This window comes from Strongylocentrotus purpuratus, unplaced genomic scaffold (genome assembly GCF_000002235.5).
Source record: "Strongylocentrotus purpuratus isolate Spur 01 unplaced genomic scaffold, Spur_5.0 spur5_scaffold_6, whole genome shotgun sequence".
NCBI classification, from domain to species: Eukaryota; Metazoa; Echinodermata; class Echinoidea; order Camarodonta; family Strongylocentrotidae; genus Strongylocentrotus; species Strongylocentrotus purpuratus.
In genome coordinates, this window is record NW_022145612.1 from 50,286,822 (window position 1) to 50,304,260 (window position 17,439).

The window sequence follows — 17,439 nt, forward strand, 5'->3', positions numbered from 1 at the left end:
AACATTATAATGGGGCATTGCAAGAAAGTTGCGATTGATTGAAAAATGATATTTGCAATCGATTACAACTCAACTTTCTTGCAACGCCCCACTAATCTCCTATTTTCTAGGCTTTTGTTGGGATTAAATTTTTAACAATTAAATTAAATTACAGCTTTTAATCTCCCCCTACCCCCCCCCCCCAATCTCTCTCTCTCTCTCTCTCTCTCTTACTCCCTCTTTCTCTCTCTCTGTCTTACTGATGGGGCATTGCAAGAAAGTTGAGTTGCGAACATTTGCAATTAATTGCAAGACTTGCGCTTGATTTGGGGGATTTGCAATTGATTGCAACTTTCTTGCGATTGATTTTGAATAGAAAAATACTATTATATCAAGCATCTTGAATTGAACCCTTGCATTATCTACATGGATGTGTTTGGGCTCATACACCTCACCATTATTAGTTTATGATGTATGATTATTGTAAAACACTTGACAAATATGTTTGATGTATGAAAAACATTTCTTACAGTGACTTGATGTTAGCCTGCCCATTGAGGGGAAACGAGGAATATGTTGAGAGGATGGGGGGGGGGGGGGGGGGGGGGGGGAGGAGGGCCGGGTGGCACCTATGTTAGATAATACCAAGGATTAAGACCTCTCTCCCTGCTGAATCATCAGGACAATGACAATACTTCTTTTCCCTTCTTGGGGGGTACTCAGAATTGGTTTAGACGAGGGTGAGCCGCGGAAGCCTCGAAACCTCTACCCATTTTTAAGGTCATTAGGAGGGAATTTTTCACGAAGTATAGCCCATTTTTCCAACTTTTAAAAAAAAACGGACTTAGATGTTTAGGGATTTTTTGAGAAAAAGTGACCCATTAAATTCTCAAACCACAAAGATATCTATGGTTTTCTTTGAAAGGGTGTCCCCTCTAACAGTGATTAACAGTAAATTTTCCCAACCGTTTTCCATGAAAAAAAAAGACATAAAACAGGCTATAAAAAAAATCTATCAACACTTAAATGTCTGGAATGGAATGTAGAACCATTTTATTGCTTTGTGACGATATCCATTCTCCTAAAAATGTAATTAAATTGTAATAATATAGTTGGGAGAATTAAGGAATCGATCAGATCAGTTGTTCCCTATTTGTACCATGAATAATGGTCCGTGTTCACTCAAATTTTCAGATTATCTTTAATTGTACATCTAGCATTGAAGTCACTACCTTAGCACCACTATCTCTCATCTGAACAATGTTACCAAGTCCCTTTAAAGCAGCACACCCCTGTATATCTTAATATGTGAGTACCCGCCCCCCCCCCTTCTTTTTCTTCCTCCTCCTAGTACTACTCCTCCTTTGGATTCTTTTTTGACGTGGTCAGTAGAGCTGGTAAAAGTAGTATACAAATATCAACTTTGTTTCCATGAAAAAAACTTTAACAAAATTCCTTGTGTAGTTAGTCACATTTGCCGCGGCGGCCGTGCGGTCTAAAATATCCAGGGCCAATAGCACTCAAAGGACTGCCGCAGCATGAGTCCTACGGTCACATACAGTAGCGGTCACATAATTATGTTAGGGCCCGCGGTGCTAGGGTAGCCGCGCGGCGCGTAGGCTTATTTTGAATTTGTGGATCGAGACACAAAATCTGCGACAGCCGTACGGCCTTGAAGTGATAACGCACCGGCGGTCGCCTTAGTAGGTCGACCATGTCTCTGCGGCCGGCGGCCGTATTTTTTGACAAATACTACGGCAGACGCAAGGTAGCCGCTAGGTGACCGCATGGCGGCCGAAGTGGGACCATACGTCGACCGTGCAGCCAGACTTAAGCTACAGTATATAAAACGCAAGGCTACTGTACGCCCGACATACGGTCGCCGGGAACCGCTCTACGGCGTGGCTACGGCGTACTAATCGCTACGGCAAAACTAGAAATGAAAACAGTTATAACTCCGTATAATAATCCCACGGCGACCCGTACGGCCTGTAATGGTAGGGATATATACGCCCCAGGCGCGGATCCAGGATTTCTTAGGGGGGGGGGGGGGGGGCAAATTTGAAATTATGGGTCCCAAAAGAAATCGCAATGACTCAGCTAGCCGCTGAATAAGCGGGGGGGGGGGGGGGGTGTAAGAGGACATTTTTTTTTTTTGGGGGGGGGGGGGGGGTCCCGAAATTCCGAGGGGGGGGGGAGGGGTAAGGTTATCCTTTTTAGGTCATCTATAAGGAATTTTTTTTTTTAATAATTTTTTTTTTATAATTGTTTTATTAAAATTATTTTAAAAAAAATCAAAATCAAAATCAAAAGGGGGGGGGGGTTTCCGACCCAAAACACATACACAAAACATACACATAAAAAAACTCAAGGGGGGTTTAACCCCCCCCCCCCCTTCCCCTGCGTACGCGCCTGTGACCAGCATTGACGTAATGGGGGGGGGGGTGCAGGAAGGTGCGATTTTCCCCCTCCCTCCTCCGCAAAGCGGCGAAGCTTTTACGTTTCATAAAATCATTAGAGAAAGAAGACGATTCGTTGTACCGTTTTCGACTTTTTTTTTTTTTTTTTTTTGAAGAAAAAGTGACCCATTAAATTCTCAAACCACGAAGATATATATGGTTTTCTTTGAAAGGGTGTCCCCTCTAACAGTGATTAACAGTAAATTTTCCCAACCATTTTTGAATTTTCCCAACCGTTTTCCATGAAAAAAAAGACATAAAACAGGCTATAAAAAAATCTATCAAGACTTAAATGTCTGGAATGGAATGTAGAACAATTTTATTGCTTTGTGACGATATCCATTCTCCTAAAAATGTAATTAAATTTTCTTTTCTTCTTCCTCTCCTTTCTTTCCTTTTCTCTCCTCTTTCCCTTAAATCTTTTCCTTCTCTCTCTCTCTTTCTCTTTTTATCCCTTTTTTTCCTTCTTTTTGTTCTTTTTTTTTTTCCTTCTTTTTTCTCCTTCTTTTTGTTCCCTTTTTTTTCCTTCTTTTTTTTCTTCCTCCTTTTTTTCCAGGGGGGGGGGGCGGGCCCCCGGGCCCCCCTGGATCCACCACTGATACGCCCTAGGGCGACGCTGACTCCCTGAGGCCACCGCAGCTTCTGCGGCCGCCGCAAGTATCTCTCGATTTCGGGGGCGTACGGCCGCCGTACTATCCTAGATTCCTAGCCGTAGAGCAAATGTGACCTAGGCATTGGAGCAACGTCACGCTCGCCGCAAAACTTGTATTGCGTAATCATCGCCGCGCGAGGATATCAATATATTTTTACAGTGCGTCCCAGAAAAAATGAAACCGAAATTATCGATGTTTTATCATTAATCATAAGTATAATCAATAAATGACACATATTTGCAGAGCTGTAGCCAAAATTTCGCAACGACTCAGCCAGCCGCTTAATAATAAAAAAATATTCCAACTATATGAGCGACAGTGTAGGGCAATTAAGTGCCCCTTTTCTTTTCTAATAACTGTCCTTTTCCCTTTTAATAAGTGCCTACTTTTCCTTTCTCCATAACATATACACTCCTAATTCAAGACGTCTTAGAGCCCCTTTTTTCAATTTTCTCTATAGAGCTCGCTCGCATTTATAAATGTTATACTTATAATTATGTTACTTTAAACAAAAACTTTTTAGTCTTTCTTTATTAGATTGTGCTTAAAACTCATCAGAGTTTTTGTGGTCTTCTTTATAAGATGTAATTTTGTGCAATCGGACCTAACAAATCTTACAAATTTTGCTCGATCACTCGAAAATTAATATTCAAACTATCACACCTAAGTGCAAAGTAGCCTATGTTGCTTAATTAAGCGTTATCTTGTACCACGTAACGAAAGAAACTAATATTAATATCATCCCTGGTAGTGTAATCACAATCATGACGATGTAGGGGTATATATACCAATGTCTAAAAAAAGGTGTAGGTTTTGGAGCCCCCTTTTCCAGAAAGTGCCCTTTTTTTGTTGGTGCCCCCTCCCTATTTTGGAAGACCCTGCATTATGCTACTTGGGGGGAAATAAGGATTTTGTTCTGCATGACCCCCGAAAGCTTTTGCTCATTACGCCCCCCCCCCCCCCCCGGAAAGGGGGGGGGGGTTGGACGGGGTTTGCCGCTCAAGCCTCGAAACCCTACCCATTATTTGGGGTCATTTTTCTCTAAAAAAACTATTTTCCACAATTTTCGGGTGTTTTCGTGCAAACACCCGAAAATTTAGCAATTTTTGGAAATTTTGAAAAAACGGACCCATTTTTAATGGTATTTTTGTTAAAAGTGGGACCCATGTTTAGGTTTTTTTGTGTGAAAAAGTCGCCCATTAGAGCGGCACACCCCGTATGTCCTAATATGTGAGTACCCCCCCCCCCCCCGTATTATGCCACTGTACTTTGATTTGAATTGTTGTTTTGTTGTATTTCGTATTCTTTGTATTATGCTATGTTTGTATTCCGACCCCTCCACTCAGTGTTATTTAGAGTACGCATATACATGTTCCCTCCTGTTGAAAACACCCCCTAAGTCCGGTGTGTAAAGTCTTTTGTGTGTATGTACGAGCCGGACTTTGGTGCGTGAAAAGTACCCCTTTACCGGACATTTTGGTAACACGCATCGTACGTATCCCTCCGTTCACGGAGTGGGGGGGGGGGGGGTGGGGGGAGGGGCGGGTTTGTATTCCTTATTATGTATCATTATATGTCGCAAGAGTCAATACATTCTTCTATTATATTCTTCTCCTAGCTGGGCAAATTTTTTGTTTAATGGTGTCTTCAAATCGGCTTTATCAGGGGGAAATTATTGAAGAAGATATTTTTTTAAAAAATCGACAAAATTTACTAATAGAGATTTCAGTTAAGGCATAGGGCCTACTGTAATAAAAAATAAGAGGAAAAAAAAAAAAAAAAGTTTTTAAGCCGAAGTGGAAAACGAAGATGCCCCGAAAAGTACGATCGGAGAATGAGCTCGATCAAGATATAAGCGCGGCAAATCAGACTGAACAGCTGAGCTGATTTCACCTCTTCTATCATCCTTTATTTATGTATATCTTGATGTTTGATTCTTCTACCATCCATTTCTTGAATTCCTTCTGCTGTAACTTCTAAATCATATTTCTGCCCTCTGTTGTCACGGTTTCTCTGTTTTTATTAATTTTTGTCCTTTCATTCCCTCTTCATTTTTTTTAAAATTCCATCATGTAAACATAACGATATTCTTTGTTAGTTTCCCCTATCATCTTATGATTTATTATGCCATTTTTTATGTTATCGTTCTTCTACATCTTTAACTCTTTCTCTCCGTTCATTTTCCTCCTTCATTCCTCTTTTCTTCTAGGCCTACAATATAAATTCTTTACTTCTTGTAATTCATCTTCCCCATCTTTATGTTAATCGTTAATTCTTCTGGTGCATTCTACCACAATTTTCCATTAGGCCTATAATATACTATGTTTCTGTGTTTGATCTCTTTTCCCTTCTCTTCTAGAATTTGTTCTTTGTTTCCACCAATTCATCTTCTCTTTCTACTATTTCCATGATCCGTCATTCCTTGTAATTTACATCTTATTCATAGTTTCATTACTCAAGTTTGTTTTCATATGTCAGTCTTTTACAAATATTCTTTCTACGATTTTATTCTATTACTTTATTTCCGTTCTAATTTTTCTATCATGTAATTCTTGATTTTCCCCACTCTTTGCCAACTATCTTTATCACTGTTAAATCTGGCCAATGAATTCTTTCAATTCCCATTAAAAAATATATATTTCCTTTGTATTCCTCTCTTGGTAGTTCTTAATATCCCACAATTCATTTTCTCACTCTTTCCATTTTCTTTGTTTGAGTTGTTTCCATCCTATAGGCCTATCACATTCCCTTGTAGTAGGATTATACTTTCTCTAAATTCCACTTTATCCACATAGTATTTTGTCTTTCCCAATGTCAGCCTTAATTATTGTATTCTTCTTTTTCATCTTAAAAAAAAAAAACAATCGCAACTTCCGACTTCTTTTTAAAGTAAATTTCCCCACGCACCCCCTATTGAAATGGTAAGAAACCAGTGGCGGATCCAGGGGGGCACAGGGGGCACGTGCCCCCCCCCCCCCCCCGGCCAAAAAAAAGAAAAGGAGAAAAAGGAGGGGGAAAGAAAAAGGAGAGGAAAAAGAAAAAAAGGGAAGAGAGAACGAAGAAGAAAAGAGGGAGGAAAGAAAAGGGGAGAGGAGAAAAAGGAGGGGGGAAAAAGGGAAAGAAAGAGGAGAGAAAAGGCGGAAAAAGAAGAAAGGCGGAAAGACGGAGGAGAGAAAAGGGGGAAAAGGAGAATAATGAGAAGGGAAAAGAAAGAAAGGGGATGATATTATAAGAAGGTGTTTTTTTTACCGGGTAAGGGGGGGGGGGGGGGTCGAACATTTATCTCCTTTATAACTTCTAACTTCTAACTTAGTCTTGAATTAAGTTTCCGATATACCTAAATCTAAGTGCTCTTTCAGCATGCAGATTGTCCCCGCCATTAATCCTGCCGCAGTTGCTGGTTTGATTGTCATATTATTTTCTGTCATCCCCGGCCCCCCCACTCAGAGGTCGGAATGACCGCATGCGTGTTGCCAAAATGTCCGCCGGTAAAGGGGTATTTTTCGTGCGACAAAGTCCGGCCCGAGAATTGTAAAAAAGGGGGTGTATTTGACTTTCCACCCTGAGATTTCTTTAAAAAGGGGGTGTTTTTCTTTTTTTCTCTCATCTCTTTGGACTCCTGAGAAAATATTCCGAATTTAGGGGGGTAGCCTACATTGAGCATTTTCCTGATTTAGGGGGGTCTCCAAGGCAGAAAAATCCTGTGAAAAGCCCGCGAAAGGGGGGGTTTGGAAATGTTGGCAGTCCTCAGATAGGGGGTGCTTTCAAAAAGAGGGTACGAGCATATGCGTACCCTAAATAACACTGAGTGGGGGGGCCGGGCTGTCATCCCTGTGGCCGCGAAGTTTCTATCCGTTTCGCAAACACTTTTTTTTTCCATCGCCTACATAACGCTTATTGCTTCCAGTTTGCAAAAGATCCCAGTGGCGGATCTGTGGGTGAAAATGTGATGTGAATAGAAAAACGCCATCATGTGTCCAGACCCACACAGTATCCGGATCGTCATCGGGTCAAATCCCCCTCCTTAAACTGTTAGTTGATTTAAAAAGACGTTATCGTGCACTGCGTTTTATGGTCTCCATTGTGTTAGTAGATGCCAGAAAAACATCAATTACGAAGGTTCAAAATAGCAACAACAAAAAATCGCCTCGCCGCTACCCGGCTCGGACTTCTGCATCGTCATTGGGTCGAATCCCCCTCAAACTGTTACTTGATTTAAAAAGACGTTATCATGAACTGCTGTTTATGGTCTCCATTGTGTTAGTAGATGCCAGGAAAATATCACTTACGGGGGTTCAAAATAGCCCCCCCAAAATCGCCTCGCCGCTACCCGGCTCGGACTTCGCGGCTCGACGTGGACGATGCTCCGCATCGTCATGGGTCGAACCCCCCTTAAACTGTTACTTGATTTAAAAAGACTTTATGCTTTTTATGGTCTCCATTGTGTTAGTAGGCCTATATAGATGCCCAGTGGCGTACCTGGGGTACTCCGTCAGGGGGGGGGGGGGGGGGGGGCAAGCGACCGAAACAAACAAAAAAGGCGATGCTAATTTTCACTTCTGGCGAGCGAGCGAGCAAAAAAAAAATCTTTAAGTAACGTTTGGTATATAAACTGGTATTGTTGCAAGTTGGGGGTGGGAACATTCACTTGTTAGCGACGTTAATTTCATTTTTTTGCAAACGAGTGTAGCGAGCAAAAAAAAAATCACTTCTTTTTTAATAATTGCCACTTAAACTTGGTTCAATTGTCCCATGCAGGGCGCGGGAACAGTATTGTGTTTAGGGTGATTTTATACCCACTTTAGCTAGCGAGCGAAAATACATCTTTCTCTCAATGAATTGCTATATACAATTTGTTTCATTGTTGCAGGTAGGGGGCGGGCACAATCGTGTTTAAGGCAATGTCAATCCCATTTTGGCGGGCAGGCAACCCCCTACATTTCTCTTTTTAATGATATTGTAGCAGGTTAGTGGTGGGCACATAATTCCACGAGCTAGCGAACGTAGCGAGCGAAAAAATCACTTTTCTTTTATAGGGAAAATATGGTACATAAAACTTGGGTTCATTGTTCCATGTCAGGGACGTGATTATTAAAAGCGGTGTTATTTCTATTTTGGCGAGCGAGCAAAAAAAAATCACTTCTCTTTTATAGGGAAAATATGGTATATAAACTTGGGTTCATTGTTCCATGTCAGGGACGTGATTATTAAAAGCGGTGTTATTTCTATTTTGGCGAGCGAGCGTAGCGAGCGAGCAAAATTTTTGTAATGATAATTGGTTTATAAATTTCAGATTTTGTTGTTGCAGGGCAGGGCTTACACAAACATGTCTAAGGTGATGTTAATTCCGTTTTGGCGAGCACGAGCACACCAAAACTTCTTTGAATAACGTTTGGTACATAATTATTAACTGGTTGTTGCAGGTTGGGGCGGGCACGTTAGCGGTGTCAATTCCATTTTGGCGAACGAGCATAGCGAGCAAGCAAAAAAAAATAAATTATCTTTTAATAGAAATTAATAAATAAACTTGTTTTTATTGGTGCAGGTCAGGATGGACGCGTTTAACGCGATTCAATTCCTTTTTGGAGGGAGGGCGAAAAAAATCTTCCATTTTTAATGATATTGTTGCAGGTCAAGGGTGGGCACAATTGTTTCCAAAGCAATGTCTATTCATTTTATTCGCGAGCGAGTGTAGCGAGCGAGAAAAATGAATTAGTCTCTTTTAGTAACATTTGGTACATATATTGTGTGTTATTGTTGCCATGGTTGCAGGTCGGGGCCCGTCGGGGCAGGCACAATTGTATTCTAGGCAATACTAATCCTTTTCTTTTTTCAGGGGGACGAGCAAGTGAAAACATTTAATACAAAATAGGCTAGCAAGCAGTTCGCGCAATATTTTCCTATTTTCATTTGTTTTAATTTTTCAGGGCCGTATGCGGAATATTTTTCTGGTGGGGGAGGGGGAAAGATGCGTTAAAAGTTTTCGAAGAATCTCAAAAGCAAAAGGAGTGAAGGGAGTTCGAGCGACCGAACTGGTCATGAGGGTACTTTTGCATTTTCAAAAGTAGAATTGAAGGATTTGGTATAGGCCTACACTACATTTTCAGGAAAAAAACTGTACGTTTTCAAAATATCTGGGGTCAACTGCCCCCCCCCCCTGGCGCGTACGGCCATGGTCTTTTTTAAAAAAAAATTCCCCATTTTTATTCCTTTCCTTTTCCCTTTTTCTTTCCTTTTCTCTTCTTCCTTTTTTCTTTCCTTTTTTTTTTCCTTTTTTCTCTTTCTTTCCTTTTTTCTTCCCTTTTTTCTTCCCTTTTCCTTTTTTCTTTTTCTTTCCTTTTCCTTTCTTTTCTTTTCTTTCCCCTTTTTCTTTTTTCCCCTGGAGCCCGTCAGGGGGGGGGGGCACTCTGCCCCCCTGCCCCCCCATAGGTACGCCAATGTAGATGCCAGAAAAACATCACTTACGGGGGTTCAAAAGCCCCCCAAAAATCGCCTCGCCGCTACCCGGCTCGGACTTCGCGGCTCGACGTGGACGATGCTCCGCATCGTCATGGGTCGAACCCCCCTTGAACTGTTACTTGATTTAAAAAGACGTTATCATGCACTGCTTTTTATGGTCTCCATTGTGTTAGTAGACCTATATAGATGCCAGAAAAACATCACTTGTCTTACGGGGGTTCAAAATAGCACCCTAAAAAATCGCCTCGCCGTTATACGCGGCTCGGGGACAATGCTCTGCATCGTCTTTGGGTCGACCCCCTTAAACTGTTACTTGATTTAAAAAGACGTAATTATCTTGCACTGTTTTTCATGGTCTCCATTGTGTCAGTAGATGCAAAGCTTCTGAAAGCTGTAAAGGATGACCCAGGAGTGTTGAAGGCCTGGATCACTGACGGGAGGGTGATCTGCATTCCTAAACGGGATGGCCCTGATGGACGGAAGTATTCAATCAGTTCCCCAGATGACCTCTTTCGGTTGCTAGGCTGGAGCGAGGATCAACTGAAGAATTCTCGGCTGTTTTTGGACTTCTAGGAAATTTCCGGCCCTCTTCTAGACAAGACCTTGACCATAATTATGCAGCATTAATGTCAGGAAATTAGAAGCAGGAGTCATTGATTTAATGTTGAGAGACTATTCAGTAATTTGTCTTCTTGAAACTAAAACTGATAGGCCTGATTTTTCTCATTCTTACTTCAACACAACAATTATCAAAGTTATATTTTGGAAAAGAATGGCGTGGGTAGACATGGTGGTATTCATGGCATTTGTATTCTCATTCAAAAAAATATTTCATCTCATACCTCTTGAATATTGGCATAGACCTACAGGTCTATGATATTTGGCACTTCCTCAGAATCTGTTATGTGGATTCATTTTGATTCATTTTGTTTAGGCTTGAGTTTATATTAGGAGCAGTTTATTTGCCTTGTGAAGGGTCAGTTTATCATAGTAATGATGTTTTTGATCACCTTTATCAGGACCTATTATATTTGAAAAGCACATATAATGTGCCCTTCAGCCTAGTAGGGGACTTTAATTCAAGGACTGGGTTACTTGACGACTTTATGGTAATTGATAATGTTATTTCTGAATTTTCAGGTTATTGTTCTTCAAATGATAATGTTGATTTTAAGAGCTCGCTTACTGATGATGGATATGATACTAGGAGGCATAATATGGATTCTTCTATTAATAATAATGGTAGACAGCTTATTGGCATTTGTCAGAGTTTTGACTTGAAGATAGTGAATGGGAGATTTGGTAGTGATAAGGGTGTTGGTAGCTTCACATGTTACAATAAAAATGGAGGGAAAAGTGTGGTTGATTATGTCATTGCATCTGTTAGTTTATTTCAATATATTACTCATTTTGAGGTTGACATTTTTGATAAGTGTGTTTCAGATGTACATTGTCCATTGAATCTGATGTTTTCAAATAAATTGATTCCTATAAATTGAAGATGTTGAATTGAAAAAAATTGAAAATAGGGTTGATGCTCCCGAAAAAGTGAAATACACTTCATTTAAGTGTTCTAAAGAGAAGGCATCTGAATTTAAGTTGAAACTTGATCAAAGTATTCCAGTACTGATGAATGCATTGGAAATGGTTGAGAAGTCATCGACACAAGGTAATATGGATAATTTTAGTACTGTATTGGCAAATTCATTTTTGAAGACGGCAAAGGAAGTCGGTATATGTGAGGATAAAGTCTGTAAGAAAATTCATTCTAGGAAACTTATCGTGGAGAAGAAACCATGGTTTGACACAGAGTGTCAGCATGCCAGATCAAGTTATTTCAATCTAAAAAATAGAATTAAACGACAATGCAAAGGTCTAACTTTGAGTGATAAAGAACAAAAAATGGCTGAAATTAATGCTGTTGCAAAAGATTATAGGAAATTGCTACGTAGAAAGGAAAAAGCGTACACTAGGCTCTTACACAACAATCTTCATATACTTAAGAAGGATAGTCCACAAGAGTATTGGAAAATTTTGGATGGACCGAAGCGTAGCTCTTGTCCAGCCAAGGTCTCTTTAGATGATTTTGTGCATCATTTTAGTAGTTTGAATAATGTGCAATGTGCAGCATCTGAAACACATTATGTGGATTTTGACCAGTCAATGGGCAATGATGAGCTGAATGCCCCTATCTCGGTTGATGAAGTTATAAAGATTATCCAGAAACTAAAGAATAAAAAGGCATGTGGTGTAGATTTGGTTAGAAATGAGTTTTTGAAAAATTGTTTAGCAGCTGTAATTGGTTGTATTACTGCTTTTTTTAATGTAATACTGGAGAGTGGTCTAATACCAAAAGACTGGTGTCTAGGTATAGTCCCTATTTTCAAAAATAGAGGAAAGGATACAGATCCAGATAACTATCGTGGGATAACACTTTTAAGCTGTTTGGGAAAATTGTTTACTTCCATCTTGAATTATAGGATAACAATTTATTTCGAAAATGAATGCAAGCTTGGAAAAGAACAGGCTGGCTTTTGTGCTGGCTATTCTACAACAGACCATATTTTTGTTTTGAAATCCCTGCTTGACATTTACTTGTCTAAACGGAAGAGAATTTACTGCGTTTTTATAGACTATAGAAAAGCTTTTGATATGGTTGATAGCGTTTCACTTTGGCACAAATTATTGAGGTCAGGGGTGGATGGTAAGGTGTTCACAGTTATTAAGAATAATATTCTCGAGCAAAATCGTGTCAAATGTCTGAGGCTTTTCAATGCGATGTTGGTGTTAGGCAGGGTGAAAACTTATCACCACTGCTCTTTGCAATATATCTTAATGATTTCGAGGATTTTCTCAGTAAACACTTTAAAGGTCTCAAATTTTTAGTTGAAAATGTATGTGCTGACATTTTAGATAAAGAAGTAAACAAAGATCTTTTCTTACAATTATACACATTGTTGTACGCAGATGACACCCTAATATTGTCTGACACAGCAGAGGGATTGCAAGTGGCTTTGAATGCCTTGTCTCAATATTGTAAAATTTGGAAGTTAAGTGTTAATGCTATGAAAACTAAAGTACTTATATTTTCAAGAGGCAAATACGTAAATTTCCAGTTTTCAGATTTGGAGAAGATGAAATTGATGTTGTGGATGATTTTGTATATCTTGGGGTTCAGGTTAATTATAATAGAAGTTTTAAAAAGGCTATTTCAAAACAGGTATCACAGGCCAGGAAAGCCCTCTTCTCTAAGTCATTAAAGGTTCAAAGACTCAAACTGCCACTGGATATTCAATGTGAATTGTTTGACCAACTTGTATTACCAATACTCATTTATGGATGCGAAGTGTGGGGATATGAAGATTTGAGTCAAATTGAAATATTCCATAGAAAATTTCTCAGGTCAGCGTTATGTGTAAATAAATTTACACCAGATTGTATGATATAACTTGGAGGGCATGGCTAGCTAACAGTATCAAACATCGAATGGTTAGTTTCTGGTTAAGAATAGTAAAAGGTTCTCCCTCTAAATATTCAGTCAAATTTTATTTTTTGCAAAGGTTAATTAGTCAGAATGTAGATATGTCTACTTCTTTCAGGTGGTTATCTTGTATTGAAAAAATATTAAACCATGCTGGTCTTGGTATTGTTTGGCTAAAGCAAGGGGAAGGATTTAGCAATAGTTGGATACTGAGCACTCTGAAGTTGAGATTAAACGATATTTCAAAACAAGATGTGATGGCAACAATTTGGACAAACAGTGTGTGCCTAAATTATAGGATCTTTAAAGATGTCTCTTTGAAAGGTATTTAGTTTTGCTGAGTAAAAAAGATAGAATAACACTGAGCCGTTTTAGATGTAGGTCACACCGTTTACCAATTAATAATAACAGATTCAAAGAAGCTGTTAATTAAATTAGTATTGAATGCCCATGTTGTGATATGCATGGGTCTGGTGATGAATTCCATTATGTTTTTGTATGCCCTTTTTTCAGAAAGGAAAGAGAGTTATATTTAGGTCGCAAAGTAATAGTTAAACGCCCTTGCACATCACACATGTTGAATTTATTTTTATGTTCCGGTATAGGACAGCTGAAGAAATTAGTACTCTTCTTAAGGATAATAATGTCATATTTTGCTGGTCTATATACATGTAAATCTGAACAATCCAATCATATGTCACCCATAAAAAGGAATGTTACAACCCGAAGTGGTATAGGTTAATTAAGCAACCAACAATTCTTGATCTGTAGTACAGTCTTTCTTTAGGTCAAGTATAGTTTTGATGGTTTGTTTGTTTATTTTTTTTTGTTAGTATACTTTTTGTTTTTATTTGTCTTATTACATTATGTTTTTGTTTGTCCAATGGACGATTATGGCGTATTTTGTTAGTCTGCATATATCTTAACAATCCAATCACAACTCACTTACATGTACAAAAATGAAACTTATAATTTCTTTTTTAGTTAAGACAATAATGTATTTTTTTTAAAATTATTTTTTGTTTTTATCTTTCTTTTTCTTCGTGTTTGTATTTAGATTGTTCATGTGGTATTTTCCACTTTTCATGTATGCTTGCCATATTGTATAATATTGTAATATGTTTAGCATAGGCTAGGTTTAGATCATTCCTATTTATCGTTATACTTTTATATTGTTGTTTTGTTGTATTCTATATTCTTTGTATTATTAAGCTATGTTTGTATTCTTAATTATGTATCATTATCATGACATGTACATGTGTTGTACTCTCATACCCCAGAAGGGGGTCGAATGAGTCAATAAATTCTATTCTATGCCAGGAAAACATCAATTACGAGGGTTCAAAATAGCAACAACAACAAAATTGCCTCGCGGCTCGTGGACGATGCTCCGTGTCGTCATTGGGTCAACCCCCCCCCCCCCCCTTAGCAAAAAGCCAGATCCCATCATCCGCCTCTGGATCCCAACTCTTAAGGGGTAGGAGAAAGCAATTTTACGTCATATTACTCCAGGAAGTGCCTGAAAATGCACCTAATCTGTAATGTGGTTCTAAAATTGCAAATGCTTCCTACTCACGGAGGGCCGGGTTCTGACCCCCTCCCAGACCCACCCCCGCTTGGTCGCTCCGCTCCCTCGCCGCTGACGCCTCGCTCCATCGTTTTTCTATATTACACCCCATGCGATTTTGTGCCCCCCCCCCCCAACCGGTAAGAAATTCCTGGATCCGCCACTGGAAAAAGTGGCTAATTTAAGATAAGATTTCCCCAGCGTGTATAGGGCCGATTCGAAGACACCATTTTTTTTTAAATTGGCCCAGCTAGCCGCGACCCGAGCAGCGTTTCATGAGACCGTCTTAAGTACAAGTTCACCGACAACCCATTGAAACGCGTGTAAAATTAATACACGCATTTCAATGGGATGTCGGTGCATGACGGTTTCATGAAACGCTGCCTACTGCCGCGACCCTAGTGTTTTACAGGATAAGCCCATATTAGGCCAGGCTATCAGTTTGACGCCGCGAGAGCATACAATATTGTCTTCTTTGGATTTTTCATCATTATTCGTAAACTCGTCTTCAAGATGGAGTACATTCGATCGCTGGTGTATTGTGTTTTTGTATCTGTGTTTGTTGTACTTTTCTGTGTGGATCTTGCATGCAGGGTGGAAGGTGATACTACACTAAGACTAGCTAGCATCGGAGATAATATCACACTACGTTGCACCCCACCTGGTAACATATATTTTTACTACCGAAAGTGGTATAGAAATGAAACATTGATTGCAAACTGGGAAGGTGTCTTCATCAATGATCCTCGTTTTACACAAGGTGTTACCCGCTATGGTAATCCTGATTCTAACAATATTTACATTTCTAACATCAGAATGAATGATTCGGCTACCTTCCGATGTCGTGACCTCCATGACCAAGAAATTCAGTCGTATGACTTGTGTGTCATTGGCTGTTCTAATTGCGTTATAGAAACTCATTCAAATCCAGATAAAAGAAAAGTGATTTGTACTCTAGATAATTATTGGACAAGTCAGGCGCTCTCTCAAAATATCATTTTGGACGGGAACATATATCGGACGGCTGTAATTCAAGGGAGCTACTGTTCTTTTTCGATTTATGTGACTGATTTAAACAGGCTTCGTTCAGAATTCTATCTGCAAATTGAGACCGAGTTGAGGGTCACATGCATGCTATCAACTCGGCCCACGCCACCCTCCTTTCCCACGACTTCGATATCAACGACTTCTTTCATACAAACGACGCAAAACAGACCATCGACGTTATCATATACAGCTTTAGAAAAACTGCCGGGTGGTAGATCTACATCAATTTCTACCACAACACATCACACACCAAAAAACAAGAATGCCAGCTCGGACCAAAACACGAGGGATGGCAATTTAAACCTGATTATCGTCAGTCTGGGTTCTATTTTCATTTTGATATTGATATAATTTATTTTTATCATTATTGTTCTGCGAAGTAAGTAAATGAGGCAGTGATCGACAAGAAAACAAACACATTGATGATACTTCATTAGGTCAGATGGATCTCGGCAGGGTCCGGAGTACTGAGGGAAACCAGCGTGGATCAATGAAGTACAGATCATCCAGAAAATTGTGAACTGATTGACAATATTCTTTACAATTCTGGAGACAAGATCACTGATAGCTCAATCTCACGAATGGACCAAGCCAGTGGCGGATCCAGGGGGGGGGGGGGGCCGCGGGCCCCCCCCCCCCTTGAGAAAAAAAAATCATGTAAAAACACGTTATTTTCCCCTTTTTGGGGGGGGGGGGCAAAAAAAAAAGTTACTATGTTGGCTCTTCTAATTCAGATCATCTCTGAAGCAACAATGTCATCATCACTCATCGCTAAGCAGAAAAAAAAACCTTCAGCAAGGGAACCAGTATAAGAATGTAAAGATACCATGGGGGTGATTGTAGCCTCTTGTCGATGGCCCTGGCGCTGTTGGAGTCCGACAAGAGGCTAGGGGTGATGCTGAGGAGATCCCGCTCAATTGGACATGCCAGATAAAGGACCCACCAGGAATACCTTGAGGACCACTCCAGAAGCAGGATAGACATCAACCTTGTCTATAGGATAAGGTATATTGTTGATGCGTTGTATGCCGAGATTGATTAGACAAAGAAAACTAAGGGAAGAACTAATTGTTTTTCTTTTGAAGTATTTCGTTTGAAATTCGAATCTACTAATTTGTCAAAGGTGCTTTACTTTAAATGTCATTTTATCAAATTGTTATCTTAAAAACTTTTAAAAAACACAAAATAATTACAAGGTCGTAACTACTTAAAACAAAAAAAAATCAAAATGATGCACTATCAATTTCCTTGTAAGTTACCTTTTGAAACGTGTGTATACATTACAAAGAAGTATTACGTATTCTGCACATGATTCCTATCGGATATAATACTAGAGTATTGAATTTGCCCCAGAGTTGATTTTTCCGAAAATGTTTGTGATTGTATTTAGTGTATTTTGTCACCTAAATGCAAGTAAACAATTTCCGAATCTATACTGAAACTATATTTCGTTACATTTTGACAAAAGAATGGCTTGAAAACTTGAACTTGATAATTATTTAGGGAGACGTTAATTGAACATTGAGGTCACATTTTGTAGCCTAAGAATCTTAGTATCTTACATACAACTGTATATGATAGGAAAAACGGGCTCCGGGAAAAGGTGTTTAAATCTTGTAACACCATCGTTTAAAAATGTGCTTGTACGAACACCTTAAATTTATCTGCTGCAAGTTCAGGAATGCTTTAATGGATCTAGATAATACCATCGTTACCATAATGTGGAATGTACAAACAGTACAACTGTTTTCTTAAGTCTTTACGGTGATATAAATGGTTGATTCTATAGAAAAA